The sequence below is a fragment of the Phocoena sinus genome, chromosome 1 (genome assembly GCF_008692025.1).
Source record: "Phocoena sinus isolate mPhoSin1 chromosome 1, mPhoSin1.pri, whole genome shotgun sequence".
Classification (NCBI taxonomy): Eukaryota; Metazoa; Chordata; class Mammalia; order Artiodactyla; family Phocoenidae; genus Phocoena; species Phocoena sinus.
In genome coordinates, this window is record NC_045763.1 from 7,060,059 (window position 1) to 7,072,532 (window position 12,474).

Consider the following 12,474-nt stretch of genomic DNA (forward strand, 5'->3'; position numbering starts at 1 on the left):
CTGGAAGTCCAAGATCCGAGGTTTCGGCAGGGTTGGCTCCTCCAGAGGCCTCTCTCCTCGGTTTGCAGACGGCCGTCTTCTCACCGTGTCCTCACATGTTCTTCCCTCTGTGTGTGTCTGCGTCCTAATCTCTTCTTCGTATAAGGATGCCAGTCAGACTGGATCAGGGCCCCCTAAGGACCTCATGTTAAGGTAATCACCTCTTTAAAGACCTCATCTCCCAATACAGTCACACTCTGAGGTACCGGGGGTGGGGTTTCAGCATACGAATCTGGCGGGGGGCACCTAGTAACACACCTGCTATCCACTCACCCCCGCCATCACTGGCTGCCTCGCGTGAGCTCTCCCACTTTCCTCTGACTTTGGCCTTCGGCCCCCATTCTCCTTCCCACTCCTACTTATCTGAGTGTCCCCATTGCTCGTGTTCTGCTTATAGAAGCTTTCTGCTCAGAACCTTGTTTCTCGGGCTTGGCCATCCGGTTGCTCAGCCCACCACACAGCAATTACCCCGTCTGCTGAGCGCTCACTAAGGGCCGGTGCTGCCCCCGCACTTCCCACATTTATGCCTCACATAACCCAGGAGGGGGCTCTGACTGCCCCCATATTATGTAGGCAGGAACCAAACTTGGACAGGTCGAATGAGCTGCCCCAGGTCATAGAGTTGAAAGTGGGGGGGGGGACCTGGAGTGGAACCCAGACTTTCAGCTTCAGGGAATGTGCTCCAAACACCACGTTTGCCCACAGATTCCCAGGGCACATCATCGGTGGGGTGAGGGGCTAGGACAGGCAGGCTCACTTCGAGAGCAACAGACAGGGCAGTCGATAGACTGGCAACCAAAGAAGAGATGGCAACATTAGAAAGAGCGGAATAGGAATAAAAAGCATGGCAATCTGGTCCATTTCCATAAGGGCTAAGAGCCCTCCAAGCCTCTAAAGGTCCCCAAGGCATCACCATACACCTGATCATAGAGAACAGCAGGAAAAGAGCCTGTGCAGGGAGGACTGGCAGAGTCAGCAAAGAAAAATACAGGACTCTCAGTTAGATTTGAATTTCAGATGAACAACAAATTATTTTTTTAGTCTAAGTATGGCCCGTGTAATATTTGGGACATGCTTTTACTCCAAAACTATTTGTTGCTTATCTGAAATTCAAGTGGACTGGACATCCTGTATTTTATCTAGCAACCCTAGGTTCACTACATGTTTGATTTTAAAAAGGAAGAGAATGTACAACGCATTCTAGAGAGAGTTCCTACCAAAATGGGTAAAATAAAATGATGGGTGCTTAAGTGATCCTTTGTAACAGATGTAACAGGTAAGAACTGTGTAAATGGGGGCTTCCCTGGTAGTCCAGTGGTTAAGAATCTGCCTGCCAATGCAGGGGACACAGGTTCAATCCCTGGTCTGGGAAGATCCTACATGCCTTACGGAGCAAGAGAGTCCGTGCGCCACAACCGTTGAGCCTGCGCTCTAGAGCCCACGAGTCTCAACTACTGAGCCCATGCACTGCAACTAGTAAAGCTCGTGTGCTGCAACTACTGAAGCCCATGCACCTAGAGCCTGTGCCCCGCAACAAGAGAAGCCACCTCAATGAGAAGCCCACGCCCCACAACAAAGAGTAGCCCCTGCTCGCCGCAGCTAGAGAAAGCCTGCATGCAGCTACAAAGGTCCAGCACGGCCAAAAAAAGAGAAGAACTGTGTAAATGACAGAAGCCATAAGTAGAGACTTAAACAAAATAGAGGTTTATTTCTCTTTCATATAAAAAAATTCCAGAGGTCAAAGGTCCACAGTGTCATCAGGGACCTGGGCTCCTCCTACCTTTTTCTTCTCTCATTCTTAGCCTGTGACTTCCAGACTCACTGTCACCTCATGAGCCAAGAGAGTTGCTGGAGCCCCAGCAATCACATCAGCATTCCAGGCAAGAAGCAAGGAGCAGGTGGAGGAAGAATATGAAAAAAGCACATGCCAGCTGTCTATCCCCCTTTTCATAAATTCTGTAATACTTGATAACTTCTGCTTACAACTCGTTGGCCAGAACTTAATCACGTGGCCCTATTTAGCGGCAAGAGAAGCTTGGAAATGTAGTGTTATAACTGTGTACATTGCCACACTGTAAAAAATCAAGGATTTGTTAGTAGAAGAAGGGGAGAATGGATATTAGGTAGGCAAGTAGACAATAAAACACTATGTCTTCTTTCCTTGCATATTAGGACACCTGGCCTTTCCGCAGGACGACTTTAAGGGCCCACTTTTGGAAAATATAGGCAATTTTAACACACCTGCTATTTTGTTTTATAGACTTCACTCGTTACGATCCTAAGCCCCCAACGGTTACAGTTTAATATGACAGAAGAGTAATAAAAAAGCAGCAGACTGATCTTTTTATATCTAAAATCTAACTTAAAAGAATTTAAGGAGAATTTAATTTTAAGGAGAAGAGTAAACTCCTTGAAGAATAAATTTCAGGTCTCTGTGGCTCTCCCCTTAGATTGTAATCCAATTCAGGCTTTGCCCAGATCCTGCTATGTGCCCGACACGGTGTAGAAGCAGGGGATAAAAGGAGGGTTGCGTGGCGCCCACCCACGGGGTGCTTGCTCTCTGGGAGGTGATACATGGGTGTGAAATGGCCTGAGGTAGTGCCTGGGTTCCTTCCTGATTAGATTAGGTGAGGAAAGAAACTGGTTAGGTTGGGTGGGGAAATCACTCATATTCCTGACAGAACTCATCCAGTGGAGGAGAATTCCGGTCCTATGATGCTCCACGCGGGCTGTACAGACCTTCATTAGCAGCTGCAGCTCTTCTCAGTGACTCAGGTTTTGGGGCAATTTTCTGGGTCTCCTGAAATCACTCAGTGATTTGCATGGGTCTCTTGAATTCTGAGAATATTTCACCTTTTAGATTTCGTACGAAGCAAAACTCTTAAAAGATGGAAAAAAAAAAAAAAGAAATCCTTGTTTTGCCCTCAATCTTTGGATCATTAAAAGCGTGTGTAATGAGATGTTCTAAAGGGACTCATCGGCTCCGTTTCAGTCATGGGTCCAGTCTTGGGAGGCCACCATTCCCAGCTCCACGGGGACAAACATGCGAAGGAGGGGTCAAGTGACTGCTTTGCATCCATCAGCTCAATAACTACTCTGAGAGAGAAAAAGGTGCATCACATTTGAGACGAGGGAAGAATGCTTTTCAGGGGTCATTGTCCCATGAGTACCGCCCCCACGTGGAGGAGCGGGGACTTGCTTCCCCTTACCACCAGCTGGCTGAAGGGATCTTTACGTAAAGAGCTCAAGAGGGCAACACAGGTGCCCCAGGGCCCCGTGCAACTCCCGCCTGAGAAATCGAAAGGTGGAGAAGGGACGCCTGGCTAAAGCACCCCCTGGCAGTGACATTCTTTCCGTGAGAGCAGGTTCAAGGTGGGAGCTTCTAGGGACCAGGTGTGCGTCTGGGAGAGTCTTTGATCTTCCCAATAGATCGCCTGGAGGGGAAAAGAGACCTCAGAGGAAGAGGTCTGATCTCCAGGGACTGGGGATGGAATTACAAATAACAAAAAGCCAGCCAGAGAAGGCATTTTCACAGGAGTCAAAAGAACAGCAGGTGTCAGCTCTTCCCTGTTGAAATATCCAAAGACCCTTCAAAGTGCCTGGTGTGATAAGCTTTGAATATCTGCTGAGCCCAGGTAAACCTCACCTGTCACTTTCTCGTGTCTTCTTCCTGCAGTTCGAGAGCAGGCAGAGGCCACAGCTAGCAACCGGAGGGCCGCCAGGTAGAAAAACGGTACCCTAGCCCCTCCCCTCCAGGAGCTGGGGGCAGGGAAAGCTGTAACTCTAGGGTTCTGACTATGATATGGGACTAGACATTTTAAATCCTGGCTGGAGAGAGAGGCTGAGAAAGTCAGATCTCATCCAAGATTTCAGTTTCATATTTCACCCAGAGGTGGAGTAAGCGTCCCAGCAGGTTTGAAGCGGCAGTGGGGCGAGATGAAGTCGTGTCTTTTGCACCCAATGAGTCCCACTTGTTCAAGGTAGCAGCTACATGTGAAAGCTTTAAAAACATCTCAGGGTTAATCTCCCAGTGGCAGCAAAGCACAACAAGGCATTAATTAGGGCTCCATTTACACTTCCTGCTTCACCTCTAAGCACCTGTTTATGGGGAGCTGGTTCTTCTAATGGCTGCACTCATTCCTGTTCTATTTGTAACTCGGATTTCTTTGAGTACCTGGGAGCCATGCTCTAATATTAGCCAACTTTCTGGAACTTAATACAGATAAACTCATTTGGGGGTCTCATCCATGTGGCACTTCATTCTAGAAGAATTAGGAGAACGTCATTAGCCTGTTACCCGATTGCATGGGTTCTAAGAATGAAGTATTTCAGAGACCCTGGCACGTGTTGGAGTTTCATATGCCTTTTACTTTGTAATGGGGACTCACGTACTCAACATTCTCCTACACTGGACTGGTGTTGATATCAAGGCAAAGTGTCTGATTTTAGCTAACACATAATTACCTTTTACAATAACATTGCAGCTGGACAGTTGAGGAGGCGTTGAGAGGGTTACAGAAGTAGAAGCGAGAACTGGGCCCTTGAAGAGGTTTTTGCTGTGTGGACATTGGCTGCTGTCCCAGGTCTGAAAAGTGTCAGTCTTGGGGATAAACTTCTGTGTGTCTAGCACTTCCCATACAAAGGTCAAAGGATGACTGACGTGTTCTAATCCCAGGGCACAGGGGAGACAGGCAGGCAGGGTATCCTGGGCTAAATGATACTGCACAAGCCAGACGCCTCTCAGATCCTCATCCACGGGATGCTGCCCCGATGTGACTTTCTTTTTTCTTTTCAGTATTTTCTTTTATTGTGATAAAGCACACACAACATAAAGTTCACCACTTTAATAATTTTAAGTGCACCGCTCAGTGGCATTAAGTATTCACAGTGCCGAGTAACCATCACCACCATCCATCGCCACAACTTTTTTCATCTTCCCAAAGAGAAACTCTGTACCCAGTAAACACCGACTCCCATTTCTCCCCTCCCCCAGCCCCTGGCAACCACCATTCTACTTTCTGTCTCTATGAATGCGCCAGTTTTAGGCATCACAAATAAATGGAACCGTACAACATTTGTCCTTTTGTGTCTGGCTTCTTTCACTTAGCACAGTGTTTTCAAGGTTCATCCACGTTGTAGCATGTATCAGAATTTCGTTCCTTTTCGTGGCTGAATAATATCTCATGGTGTGGATGTACCACATTTTGTTTGTTCATCTGTTCACGGATACTTGGGTTGTTTCCACCTTCTGACTATTGTGAATAATGCTTCTACGAATGTTGGTGAACAAGTATCTGGGTCCCAGCTTTCAGTTCTTTGGGGTATGTAACTAGGAATGGAATTGCTGGATCATATAGTCATTCTGTGTCTAACTTTCTGAGGAACCTCTAACCTGTTTTCCCTATAAGCAGCTGCACCATTTTACATTCCCACAAGCAGTGCATGAGCGTTCCGATTTCTTCACGTCCTCCCCAACACTTGTTATTTTCCCTTTTTTGTTTGGTTGTTTAAGTACAGCCATCCTAGTGGGTGCGAAGTGGTGTCTCGTGGTTTGACTCACGTTTCTCTAATGACTAATGACGTTGAGCATCTTCTTATGTGCTTTTTGGTCATTCCCATATCTTCTTTAGAAAAATGTCGGTTCAAATCCGTTGCCCATTTTTGAATTGGGTTGTTTGGTTTCTTTTGTTGCTGAATTGTGGCGGTTCTTTATGTGTTCTAAACACTACAAATTTACGAATATTTTCTCCTATTCTGTGGGTTATCTTTTCACTCTCTAGGGTCCTTCGATGCACAATCAAATGGGGCTTTTTGCATACGCTGAAAAATAAGTTGATTTGACAAAGATCTGCCAGCTGACAGCTATGTCATGTCAATTAATTCATCCATTTAACCCACAAGTGTGTATTAAGGAGACCCTCGTTCTGGGGTTTATGTTCACAAGATATAGTCGCCGCTAGACAGCTCCCCTTCGAAGCATTTATAGTCTAATTAACAAGTCACTTCCCGTAACACAGAGAGGCTGAAAAACACCCACAGTGGACGTTGGCAACTGACATGCGATCATTTCAAATGTGTGAATTCCAAACGGATGTGACAGGAAGTGCCCCCGCACCAAGGGAGGTTGGTCGGGTAAAGCCACACAACTCCGCATCACTTGCCCCAAACCACACGATCACATTTACCACCAGCAATCGATATAGCCATCCTCACAGTACGGCATCTGGACCGTATGCCATACGCTGTATGGCATCTAAGCTAGCAAGAACTTGAGAACATTAACTTTAGGTGTTACGGCATTCCCAGCTCAGTTGGTCCCTAACCAGGTCAAGATTATTATATTCTGGGGAAAGAGCTCCTTTGTAGCTTTGAAACATATAAATACATCAGCAGTCCCACCGTTCATGGAGGCTACATCATCAAAATTACAGGAACAGGGCTTCCCTGGTGGCGCAGTGGTTGAGAGTCCGCCTGCCGATGCAGGGGACACAGGTTCGTGCCCCAGTCCGGGAAGATCCCACATGCCATGGAGCGGCTGGTCCCGTGAGCCATGGTCACTGGGCCTGCGCGTCCGGAGCCTGTGCTCTGCAGCGGGAGAGGCCACAACAGTGAGAGGCCCGCGTACCGCAAAAAAATAAAAAAATAAATAAATAAATAAGAATTACAGGAACATTTTTTATTGAGCGCCTAATTTATGTCATGGGTGCTCTGTTTTCTTAATCTTGATTTTAAAATAATAATAATAATAAAAGTTATTTACTGTTATATATCATTGAGTTTAACAGAAATAGATCTTACAAAACCAAAAAGTTAAAAGGCAGTCATTTATATAATCAAAGGAGTCTGTAGCTTTGAAAGCCCTCATCTTAAATTCTTATGAAGAGGTTTTCTGGCACAGATAAGATGGGTTTATAGAAGCATTAAATCTCTGGACAGGGCTTCCCTGGTGGCTCAGTGGTTGAAAATCTGCCTGCCAACGCAGGGGACACGGGTTCGAGCACCAGTCTGGGAAGATCCCACATGCCACGGAGCAACTAAGCCCATGCGCCACAGCTACTGAGCCTGTGCGTCTGGAGCCTGTGCTCTGCCACAAGAGAGGCCGCGATAGTGAGAGGCCCGCGCACGGCGATGAAGAGTGGCCCCCGCTCGCGCAACTAGAGAAAGCCCTCCCACAGAAACGAAGACCCAACACAGCCAAAATTAAAAATTAATTAATTAAAAAAAACATCTCTGGACAATATCAGCAGAGACCCTCATCACAAGTCCTGGGCCTTGGACAAGTAAAAGCCAATCAGAAATCATGGCTGCTGAAATGGTGATACAAGTACATGAGGGAAATATTGTATCTGAATTACACGTTGTTTTCCAGCAACATTTTTGTGACTTAAGGCAAGGTACACTCATATTTCAGGGAGCCTAATGGCACTGACTTAACTTGCCAACTGTCCCTACCTGAAACCTCGCTCCCCTATGAGAGTTTAAGCTCCTTGAGGGTAGCTGTGTCTCCTGGACCCTCAAAAACTTGCTTGAGAGGGACTTCCCTGGCGCTCCAGTAAGACTCCACACTTCTACTGAAGGGGGCATGGGTTCGATTCCTGGTCAGGGAACTGAGATCCCTCATGCCGTGCAGTGCGGCCAAAATAAATAAATAATAAAGTATTAAAAAAAAAAAAAAAAAAAGACTTGCTTGAGAGTGGGGGGACCAATTGCTCAAGCCAAAAGGCCAAGCAGCATCCTTGATTATTCCTCCTCCCTTGTCACCTACATCTAACGTATCAGCAAATCCCATCAATTTCCTCTCCAGAAGCCTCTCTTCACAGAATACAGATGTCCCTTGTATGTCAACCATGTGTTTCTGATCCTTTGACATCCGGGGCTTGCTGACCCTGGAGGGACTGCCCCTCCCAGGGCTAGCCAATTCCTAGAAATAGTCTGTGATTCACTCTGGCGCAAAAAGTGCCTTTCATATGCAAACAAACCCATCCGGATCCCTGAGCTCCAACCTCCTTCTTTATCAGGCTCTCAGACTCAGGGCCACTATCTACCTGTCTTAATCACCCTGGACCAGATACAGCCAACTAGGGGACAGCCCCTTTGCCCCGGAGCCTGCTGAAACTCTTCAAACTGGCCAATCCTAAGCCTGCTGACCCTGCCTTGCCCTTGGAAACCACTATAAAGGCCCTTGTACACATTTTCCCTCACTCCCTCTGCCTCCTGGCTGACCCTGGTGCATCCCAACGTGGCCCTGCGTGGGCAGCAGGGCGTGCCCACTCTTCTTGGGAACTGGAACAAACTACCTTCTCAATGGCAGTCATCTCCTGATCTGTTGGCCTTGCCGTACCTGGATAGTAATAACATCTACATTTTAATACATCCTGGAGTTGTGCCCCTAGCCTGTCTGGACCCTACAATAACCCCCACCCACTCAATGTGCTTCTCCTCCAGGCCTGCAGCCCAGAAGCCCAGGGACTTTCCAAAATGAAAACGGATTGTGTCCTCTTCTTTAAAATTCCCTAGGGGCCTCCACTACAAATTAGAATGAAATCCACATTCCTTTCCGTAGCCTGGAAGGCACCACGTGTCCCAGCTTCTACAACCTGTTCTTAGGTCTCCCCTTGCTCAGTGCTCCAGCCACACTGGCCTCCTTTCAGCTCTGCAGAGATGCCAAACTATTTCCTGCCTTGGGGCCTTTGTATGTGCTGTTCTCTCTGCCCGGAACACTTTCCCTAGCTTTTGCGTGATTGGCCCTTTCCCCTCTAGTCTCAGTCAAATATCACCCCTGGAGAGGCCTTCCCTAACTGTACAGTCAGACATCCTGTTCCATTATTCTGTTTTATTTTCTTCATCACACTTCTCACTCTGTAATTATTCTTTTGCTGCTTTATGGTCCACCTCTCTACCACACACCCCGACATGGAGTAGAACATAAGCTCCTTGAGAACGGGAACCTTGTTCATGGCTGTGTTCCCTGAGCCTAGACAGCCTGGCATGTCGTACTGGATGAATGAATGAGGGGTAACTTACCTATGTTTCCAGGACTGGAGAGGGGAGTGGCAGGGGCTGAGGAGTAAGGAGTTGTCCCCTGCTGTGACCCTGCAGCCACTTGGAAGCTGCTGGCTCACCAGAGGCTCCCCAGCTCCTGGCCTCTTATCAGGCTACTGCAGTGTCAGGGCTGAGAGAGACAGACAGTGCCTGCTTCCTGGAGAAGCCAACGGGAAGCCAGCCTCTGTCTCGTGAGGTTCTGCTGACCAGCACATTTTCTCTGCAAGGGTGCCTTCTCCTTCCGCAGACCCCAGGTTCATCTGTCCCCTGCTCCAGAAGCTTGGCTGTCCCCAGGCTGCGTCTCCACTTGGCCCAAAGGATATGATGCAGCTTTTGCCGGTGCAGAGATGTCTGGGGTGGCTGCCAGCACTTTTATCTTTTCATTTCATCTGCCAGCCAAGAGCTTTCCCCTGCTTTTGCCTCTTGAAGCTTAAGGCAAGAAATGTTGACCTTGAGTACAGGTGCTTCTTCATTTGTTACTCAAGGTCCCCTGTCCTGTTTCACATCCAAGCCAGCTGCTCCCCAATCTTCTCTCTTCCTTTCCCTTGACCCACCATGTTCCCTGGCAGCCTCAAAAAAAAATTTGGGATTTTTTTCCCTGAGATCTGGTTCAGGCAGTAGGAGCACTGCTAGTCTGCCCCCTTTGCTCAAGGGTACCAAGGCACCTCTTTAGACTGTGGCCAAGTGGCCGCTTGGAGGAAATATTTCCATTGTCATGCACAGAGTGAAGGGGACTCCAACCCCTGAACTTGGGGGCATTCATCTGACAAACATTTTTTGGCCATACTGGGTGGGACCTGAGAGGAGAGTCAAGGAGCCAGGTCCCTGCCCGGCTGCCTCCATAGCTAGAAGTGGGTGGTTGCTGCTTGCCAGGCATTGGTCTGCTGGGGTCTGTCTTACTGGACCAGGGAGGGACTTTGGTCATGTCAGTGTTGCATAGAAATCCAAGCATATGTGTTTGGGGCACATTATGCGACAGTTCAACAAAGCATTCTGGGACAACTGGATAGTCACATGCAAAAGAATAAAGTTGGGGGACTTCCCTGGTGGCGCAGTGGTTGGGAATTTGCCTGCCAGTGCAGGGGACATGGGTCCGAGCCCTGGTCCGGGAAGATCCCACATGCCATGGAGCAACTAGGCCTGTGCGCCACAACTGCTGGGCCTGCGCTCTAGAGCCCGCGAGCCACAACTACTGAAGCCCGTGCTCCTAGAGCCCGTGCTCTGCAACAAAGACAAGCCACCCCAGTGAGAAGCCCGTGCACCACAACGAAGAGTAGTCCCTCCTCGCCCCAACTGGAGAAAGCCTATGTGCAGCAACGAGGACCCAATGCAGCCAAAAATAAATTAATAAATTAAAAAAAAAAAGAATAAAGTTGGACCTCCTACGTCTCACATCATACACAAAAATTAACCAAAAATGAATCAAAAGCCTAAACATACGAGGTAAAACAAACTCTTAGAAGAAAATGTAAGCATAAATTTTCATGATATTGGATTAGGCAAAGCCTTCTTAGATATGATTCCAAAAGCACAAGCAACAAAAGAAAAAATAGATAAACTGGACATCAGAATAAAAAATTCTTACACTACAAAAGACACCATCAAGAAAGTGAAAAGACAACCCACAGAATGGGAGAAAATTTTTGCAAATCTGGTAAGGGGCCTGTATCTAGAATATATAAAGAATTCTAACAACTCAATAATAAAAAGATAACTCACTTGAAAAATGGGCAAATAATCTGACTAGATATTTCTCCAGAGAAGATATACAGTCAGCCAATAAGCACCTGAAAAGATGCTCAATGCCATGAGCCATCAGGAAAATGCAAATCAAAAAAACACAATCAGATCCACTTCACACCCACAAGGATGGCTAGAATCAAAAAGTCAGATAATAACAAGTGTTGGCAAGGATGTGAGAAATAGGATCATCCATTGTTGGTGGGAATGCAGACTGGTGCAGCCACTGTGGAAAATAATCTGGCAGTTGCTCAAAAAGTTAAGCACAGAGTTACCATATGACCCAGCAGTTCCACTCCTAGGTATATACCCAAGAGAACGAAAACATTATGTCCGCATAAAAACAGGTATATGTTCATAGCAGCATTATTCATCATAGCTCAAAAGTGAAAATAACCCAAATGTCCATGAACTGATGAATGGATAAACAAAATGTGGTATATCTGTACAATCAAATGCTATTTAGCAATAAAAAGGAATGAAGCACTGATACATACTACAACATGGATGAACCTTGAAAACATTACGTAGATACACATTATATATATGTGTCTATCTAACATACTATATATACACAAAAGGCCACATATTATAGGATTCCATTTATATGAAACATACAACATAGGCAAATCCACAGAGACAGAAAGTAGATTAGTGGTTCCCTAGGACTGGGAGTGTTCAGGGAAAATAGGGAGCAAGTGCTAATAGGTACATGGTTTCTTGTTGGGGTGATTAAAATGTTTTTTTCTCCTGCGGTACATGGGACTCTCACTGCTGTGGCCTCTCCCGTTGCGGAGCACAGGCTCCGGATGCGCAGGCTCAGCGGTCATGGCTCACAGGTCCAGCCGCTCCGCGGCATGTGGGATCTTCCCAGACCAGGGCACGAACCCGTGTCCCCTGCATCGGCAGGCGGACTCTCAACCACTGCGCCACCAGGGAAGCCCAATTAAAATGTTTTTAATTGATTGTGGTGATCGTTGCACAACTCTGTGGCTATATTAAAAAACAATGAATAGTACACTTTAAATAGATGAATTGTGTATTATGTGAATTATATCTCAGTAAAGCTATTACCAAAAAAATCATGTGATAAAGATCCTGGACAATCAAGAGAGTCTGAGAGTCTGGAGATTTATAATCTGTGGTAGGCAGAATAATGATTCCCTGAAGATGTCCAGGCCCTAATGTCTGGAACCTGTGAGTATGTCACCTTATATGGCAAAAGGGACTTTGTAGCTGTGATTAAACACATGGAGTCTGAGATGGGGAGATGATCCTGGTTTGCATAAGTGTGCCCAGTCTAATCATGAGTCCTTAAAAGCAGAGGTCCTTTCCCAGATGCATTAGAGAGGTGAACCTAAAAATAGTGATGAGAGATACAGAGCACTTGACCTGCCATTGCTGGCTATGAAGATTGAGGAAGGAGGCCACAAGCCAGGGAATGTGCTAGCTTCTAGAAGCTGGGAATGGCCCTCAGCTGATAGCCAGCAAGGGAACAGGGATCTTAGTCCTAAAACCACAAGGATCTGAATTCTGCCAACACCCAGATGAGCAAGAAAAGGGCTCCCCTTGAGAGGAACACAGCAGCCCTGCCACCCCTTGGTTTTAGTTTGGTGAGACCCACATCAGACTTCTGACCTAAAGGGCTGTAAG